Below are 7998 nucleotides of genomic sequence, written 5' to 3'. Positions count from 1 at the left end.
TTTATGAGTAGTAAAGGCTAGAAAGAGTCGAATAGCTTCAAGTCTAGCCACTTGTGCGAAGGTTTCATCATAATCGATTCCTTCGTCTTGTCTATAACCCTGAGCAACAAGACGAGCCTTGTTACAGGTTAAAATACCTTGTTCATCTAACTTATTAGATTAACTCATTTGGTGGCTATCACAGTTTTGTCAAATGGATGTGGGACAAGGTACCAAACTTTTTTACTAACAAACTCATATGAGTTCCTCTTGCATGATGATGACCCAGCTAGGCTCTGAGATAGGAAGTTGACAAAGAGGTAGATATTACCTAGACCACGACGTGCCTAAATACCTGCACTTGGATCACCAAGAATTTGATGAATTGGATGGTCTTTACTCCATCTCTAAGCTGGTAGAGGATTATCATCTGAGCATTGATGTTCAGGTAGAGAAGGTGAGGCTTCAATTACAGATTCTTCAGCAATAGGTTGAATTGCTAAAGGAGCCTCAGAGAGAGATTCAACAACAAGTTGAGATTCAGATGCTGAAGGCATTTCATCCACTAATGGGTCAATGTTTGAGGTAGAGAGATGAATGCAGCTAATGGGAACTGCAACAATCCCTGTAGAGGATTCGCCTTGGTTATTAGATGCAATGAATGATTGGTGGATCATCATCAGCTTCTGGAGAATCAGCATTGGGTTGATTGCTGATGGAAGCTTCAGGTTGTCCAAAGTAAGAGAACATCAAGTTTTCTAACTCTTCTTCATCATCAATGATGGATTTAGAGTAAGCTGATTGAGACTTATCTAAGGTGACATGAATAGTTTCTTCAATGGTTTGTCGACATTTGTTGAATACTCTTAAGGCTTTGGATACTGAAGAATATCCAAGAAAGATTCCATCATTAGCTTTGGGATCGAACTTTCCAAGTTGGTCACGGTTGTTAAGAATGTAACAAGTGCAACCAAATATATGAAAAAAGCTGAGACGGGGCTTTCTGCTGTGGAAGAGTTCGTAAGTTGTCTTATTGAATCTCTTAACGATTAGCAACAGGTTTTGAGTAAAGCAAGAGTGTTGACATCTTCAGCCCAGAATTGAGTACGGAGATGGGATTCGTTGAGCATGGATCGAGCAGCCTCAATGATTGTTCGATTTCTTCTTTTAGCGACTTCATTTTGTTTGGATTTCTCATAGATGTGAAGTTGTGAGAGATTCTCTTGTTATCAAAGAAGCTATCCATAGTATTGTTCTTGAATTCAGTATCATGGTCACTTCTGATAGATCGTACCTTAATGTTGTTAAGTATTTCTATGTGTTTGATGAACGAAATAGTTTCCTCAGGTGCATCACTTTTGGATCTGAGAAAGAAGACCCAAGTGTAAGTAGAATACTCATCAACAATGACAACTGTATATTTCTTTCCAGCTATTGATTGCATATTGACTGGACCACAGAGATCCATGTGCAATAACTGAAGTGGAGAGGTCACTGAAGAGACTTGTTTAGACTTGAAGCTAACCCTTGTCTGTTTTTCTTTCTTACAAGCTGAGCAAAGAGATTCCTTTGCAAAGGTATGTTGCAGAACACTAGTGACGACATCATTTTGAGACAGCTCACTTAGTGTCTTGAAGTTGAGATGAGAAAGTCGTTTGTACCATAGCCAGTTGATTTTTGACGAGGCTTTAGAGAGAAAACAATTGTTCTTAGTTAGAGGAGAATCCATGTTGATGATGTATACATTCTCTAGGTGAGAACCGGTTAGATCAACCTTATCATCCTTGTCGAAAAAGTAGCATGAATTCTTAGAAAATTTTACTATGAAATCTTTGTCACACAGCTGACTGATGCTAAGAAGATTGTGCTTCAATCCTTCAACATATGCAACATTGTTGATCCTCTCTTTCATTGATTTGATGATAATCCATTTTACCTATTTGAAGTATTATGTTTATGTTCTTTCAGTTCTAGCGATCATCATTTAGTATGTTCGGTGATCGCTGAAACATTTATTGTAAATCCTAAAGCAGCAGCGATACTTCAAGAAGACAAAACTCACACCAGAGAACCTTTAGTGAAAATCGAAGACTAAAACTGAAGATTAGTGACAGGCGCGTTCGTGATCTGACGCGACATTCAGTGATTACAACCTGGTCAACATATGTGTGAAGAATGCCCAAGCCTCAGCGAATGCTGAAGAGACCTTCAGTGTTATTCCAACATTTAGCAATCAAATGAAGCTTGTTGTACAAGATCGTTTTTGTCTTGTCCTTCCACACAGAGGACAAACCCATACCCTTTCTAGAGTATAGTACAGTACTGCGACGACTAGTCAAATCTAGTGCCCACCAACTCCACAAAAGGATGTCTACTTATGAATAGGCAATTGTACTATTCACTTTAACAAACGACAAGCTTTCCTCCTAAAGCTTGATGCGTGTTCAAACCAATCTGATATGCATTTAATGTAATGTGTATAAATAGATAAGTGCTCTCTCCATGTAGAGAACACATGCATATACGCATACATCTAAAAAGAACACTTTTGCTTATCTTCAAGCAAGTTAGAATCTCTCTCAAGAATTCTAAAGTTCTTACCCAAGAAGAACATCTTTCTTTCTTTATCTTTTCAGCAAATCTTTTCTATTTTTCTAAGTATATCTGTGTGTAAACTTAGATTGTGTTAGTTAGGTTATTCTTTACCTTGTCTATTTTCGCAATCAATCTGCAAAAATCTGTATTGATCTTTCACTATCAATATATATTTTTAAATTAGAAAGTTTTATGTGTTTGTATTCATCCCCCCCCCTTCTACAAACTGTTCGTCTAAAACTCTTGTAGACCCGACTGGGACCAACAAACATGTTTGAAAGTAGTTGCACCGCTGGTTATTATACCAAAGCCCTTGGTATATCCTTTTTTGTTGCCTCCAAAGGTCACGGAAGGGCCTCTTTCATCCTGGTAGTCAATGAGCAGAGATTTGTTTCCAGTCATGTGTCTCGAGCATCCACTATCGAGATACCAAATTCCTTTGACTTCCTGCACACGAAAATAAATTAAAATTGCTTTAGTACCCATTTTTCTTTGGGTCTAGTAGAGTTACAGACAACATCCACTGAAGCTGACGACTCAGAGTCAGCAGATGTCTTCACTGAGCCTGAATAAGAGGCTACAGTAAGATTCTGAGCAACAACCACTGACGTTGAAGGCATAGAGTTAGTAGGTGTCTTCACTGAGCCTGAGGAAGAGGCTTCAGTGATTTTCTTCACCTTAGTTATTTTCACAGCTTTGGTGGCAGATTTCACCTTGGTTGATTTTTCAGCCTTTGCTACTTTCTTTCCCTTAGCTGGTGGACCATCCTTGGAAGCAGAAGGGCACTTGTTGGCAATATGTGTAGCTTCACCATAGTGTCTGCACTTCCAATAGATGATAGCATCTTTAGGTCTAGGAAGGACCAAAGGAACAAAAGAGGGATAAGCTCTAAGGATTCCCATCTCATTTGTTCTAGGAGGAACAGTTGAGGATTTAGAGTTTTTGGGTGAAACATTCACCTGAAGCTTTGACTTAGGTTTCCAAGTAGGTTTAGATACCTTGATCCTTGAGGAATAAGAAGAAGGTTGATAACTCTCATTTTGTGAGAGTTATTTGTTGTTCAATACCCCTATTTTATTGTATCTTTGGTACCCATTTTGCTCCTATCTTGTATTTTTGATCCAAAATATGTTAAGAGGTGATGAAAGGTCAAGAATTTAATTATTTTCTAAAAAAACCCATTACTGTTGGTAAAATGCCCACTTTCTACTTTCATTCATCCCATGGCGGATTTGCATCTAGTTGGATTGGAACAAAATTCAGATATTCATTCTCTTTGATATTAATGAGATTTAATTCTAAGTTCAGATCAAAACATTGAGTTGCTTGGAAGAATGGGCCTGGTTATGTGATAAAAACACAATAAAGTACTTCTATCTTTATTTTGATTGAAAAGCCTTCTTTTCATAATTTATTGGAGTACTTTTACCTTTTGCAACCTTTCAAAGAAGAAGTGACAAGGCCAGAGAGTGAGTAGACTTGTGGTGATGGGTGGTCCTTACCCTTTRGACAATGCAGATTTYTATCCATTGGACAAAGAGTTTGTCCGGTCCTCACCTTTTCCTATATTTTGAAGACTTTCTCTCAGTTGTAAGGCATCCACTCCACCAGCAATTTAGCTAAGCAACCTTGGAGCATTCTCTCAAGCTTTACAGCAGTAGAGCAAGTTTAATTTCTGCTTGTAATTTAATTTTCGTAGTTAGTCTTTAATTCTCGCCACTGTGTTTTGTATGCCTTCTGTGGGCAATAGTTTAAGTATTATTTTCAATTCAAGTATTTCTTATGCATTTTTCTTCTTCTGTTTCCGTTATGTTTTCTAATTTCATTATGAGCTAAGCACCCCTTTGGGTGTGGGTGTGAGTCAAGCTTAAGAATTTAAGGGCACACTTGGGTGTTGCCATTTTTATTGATTCTTAAGGTTGGTCATTTAAGTCGAGACGTAAACTCAACGCAGATAAGCCGATCACTTTGAAGTGTTAATATTAGATCCTTGATCTAAAGATGGGCGGATCTGAAATACGCCTTAGATAATCACGCAGAGATGCGGGTTTTGCATGTTTTTAGCTTTTGTTCAGATATTAGTCGAGTTTATGCTACAATACATTGTGAGTATAAATCTTCAGGCTAGTGGAACTAGATATCTTTTTATCTAGTAGCTAATTCGGTAAGTTTAAGATTGATAAAAACTGGACGCTTTGTGGGCACAGTATATAAGAATTCACTTTCGAGAGATAGGAGTTCTTATAGAGGTCCCATGAGTTTCTGAACTAAATTGTTCCTGCAATATTCTTAAGCAAAGCTTACACCCATACCCGTCTTTTAATATTAAAGGTTTATTTCGTATTTTAACGCTTTGCACCAATCAAAACTCAAATATTTTCTCAACTCGAAGCATTGTTCAAGAAGTTCACGAAAGTCTCTGATTCTTAGTAAGTCCGGTCCCTGTGGAAACGATCTTGGTACTATACCACTCTATTACTTGAAGCGATCATAGTGTCGGCGTGCACTTGCACCACCATTTTGGAGACTTTGTTCCCACTGTATGCACACTTATGATTTAGCCACATCAAGTTTTTGGCGCCGTTGCCGGGGACTGGCGCGATTTTTATCCTGAGATATTGATTTTCATTTGAGCCTTGGTCAGTTGTTTCATTCGCTGTTCCTGTGTTGTATGCCACGGATACAACACGATGATCTTTTACCTCTTGATCTTGAGTTAGAAAGAACAATTAGGAGACGAAGAAGAGGTAGAAACAATCGGCGAAATCCCAACCGTACAATGGGGGATAATCCACCTCCTCGGGAAGCCACGGTTAATATTGTCGATGACAAAAATAGAGGCATACGGGACTACGCAACTCCCGAATTTGGTCAATTGGCCTCGGGAATTGGTAGGCCCGAAATGAYRRCAACATCTTTTGARCCCAARCCRRTTATGTTTMAAATGATTTCCGCTATGGGTCAGTTTGGGGGAYTATCTTCGGAAGATCCGCACTCTCATTTGAAATCTTTTATAGAAATGACGGATCATTTTAAGATTCCCGGAGTTACTCAAGAGGCCTTACGCTTGACGATTTTCCTTTATACATTGAAGGATAGAGCTAGAGCATGGCTAAATTCCCAACCACCAAACTCGATCCTTACTTGGAATGATTTGGCGGAAAAATTTCTAAAAAAATACTTTCCTCCTACAAGGAATGTAAAGATTAGAAATGAAATTATGGCGTTTCGCTAAGAAGAAGATGAAGCGGTATCGGATGGATGGAGAGATTCAAGGACCTTCTTAGGAAGTGTCCTCATCACGGAATCCCTCATTGTATTCAATTGGAAACCTTTTATAATGGGCTTTCTAGTGCCGCTAAGATTATTCTTGACGCAACGGCCGGTGGTGCTTTCACAGCTAAAACCTACAACGAGGGGTATCATATTTTGGAACGAATTTCTAATAATAATTCTGAATGGTCTAACCCTCGTTCTGTCATTTCTAAATCTGCCTCGGGCATTCATGAGCTTGATGTCTTTTCTTCTTTGAATGCCCAAATTGTTGCCCTAACTAATTTGGTTAAAAATAATTTAAACTTGAACGGAAAAGAATCAAGTCCAATCCATAATGTCTAATTCTTCCATGACTGAATCTTGTGTTTTCTGTGGAGAAAGTCATTCTTATGAGTTTTGCCCCGTAAATCCCGTTTCGGTAAATTATGTTGGAAACCATACAAGAAATAGCCCATTTTCTCCAACGTACAATTCAAATTGGAGAAATCATCCGAATTTTTCATGGGCCGGAAATCAAGGAGTTCAACCCCCCGGGGCAACTCAAGTCCAAAGCCGACCTTCGAATCCCCCGGGATTTCATCAAGGTGGTCATCACATGCAAGGTAATCACCACATGTACCAAAGCGGACAATCTTCACAATCGCATGCGCCTAGGAAACAAAATGCATCGGAGGGTAATGGTTCACTTGAATCTTTACTTAAAGGTTTTATAAACCAAACCAATGCCACCTTGAGAAGTTTTGAGACCCAGCTTGGCCAATTTGCCATAGATCTAAAGAATAGACCTCAAGGAACTTTGCCTAGTGACACGGAAATACCTAAGGAACATGTCAAGGCCGTGACTTTAAGAAGTGATAAGAACTTGGGAGACTCTAATACTGAAAAGGAAACACCCATGGAGCCAATTTGTCAAGAAAATATTTCACTTTCTTTTGACACATCGAAATTTCCAGTTCTGTTTCCTACAGCTGAAGAAACTCAAATTCCAGTTYCTGTTCCAGAAACAGCAGCTTTGCCCAGTTCCAACACCACCCAGTCTCCAATTGACACTGCTCACAGTGGGCAGAAACTGCCCACAACCCAACAGAAAAAGACCGGTACAACTGATTTAGATCTAAGAGATTTACCTTTTCCAGGTAGGATGAAAGCCAAAAATGTGGATGTTCAGTTTAAAAAGTTCTTAGACATCTTTAAACAACTCCACATTAACATACCTTTGGTAGAAGCTCTCGAGCAAATGCCTAGTTATGTTAAATTTTTAAAAGACATCATCAATAAAAAGAGAAGACTTAGTGAATTTGAGATCGTGTCTTTAACAAATGAATGTAGTGCCCTTCTTACTTGCAAAATTCCCCCAAAATTAAAAGACCCGGGAAGTTTCACCATCCCGTGATCTATTGGAGGGAAAGAAGTAGGTCATGCCTTGTGTGACCTTGGGGCAAGTATAAATCTCATGCCTTTGTCCATTTTTAATCAGTTGGGAATTGGGGAAGTTTGACCTACTACCGTGACTTTGTAATTAGCGGATAGGTCCTTGGCATATCCGAAAGGTAAAATTGAAGACATCTTGGTTAAAGTGGACAAATTCATCTTTCCAGCCGACTTTCTAATGTTAGATTATGAAGCCGATAGGAATGTTCCAATCATCTTAGGGAGACCCTTTCTTGCTACGGGTAGGACATTGATTGACGTACAAAAGGGTGAGTTGACCATGAGAGTGAAAGACCAGCAGGTGACTTTCAATGTGTTTAAGACTCTTAAGTTCAATAGAAGATTGAGGACTGTTCGTCTATTTACTCAGTAGGTGAAGATTTAGATCTAAGTTTGATCGATTGTGTCCACAGTGGAGACACTGTGGGCACGGCAGAAGACATTTGTGAAGAAGACTTACTTGAGGACATAGCTGCCTTTGAACAGTTAGATTTTAAAGATATACCAACCCAAACCCCGTCCATTATAGAAGCACCCGATTTGGAGTTAAAACCACTACCTTCACATCTTAAGTATGCATATCTTATGGAAGGAGAAAAATTACCCATGATTATTTTTCCAACTTAAGTGATGAACAAGAGGAAAGGTTGATAGATTTGCTGAAGGACCATAAGAAAACTTTCGGTTGGACCATAGCTGATATTAGGGGAATAAGCC

This window comes from Cynara cardunculus (assembly GCF_001531365.2).
Source record: "Cynara cardunculus var. scolymus isolate 2C chromosome LG 2, CcrdV1, whole genome shotgun sequence".
Classification (NCBI taxonomy): domain Eukaryota; kingdom Viridiplantae; phylum Streptophyta; class Magnoliopsida; order Asterales; family Asteraceae; genus Cynara; species Cynara cardunculus.
The sequence above is the reverse complement of the archived record's forward strand: the minus strand, read 5'-3'. Positions refer to the sequence as shown.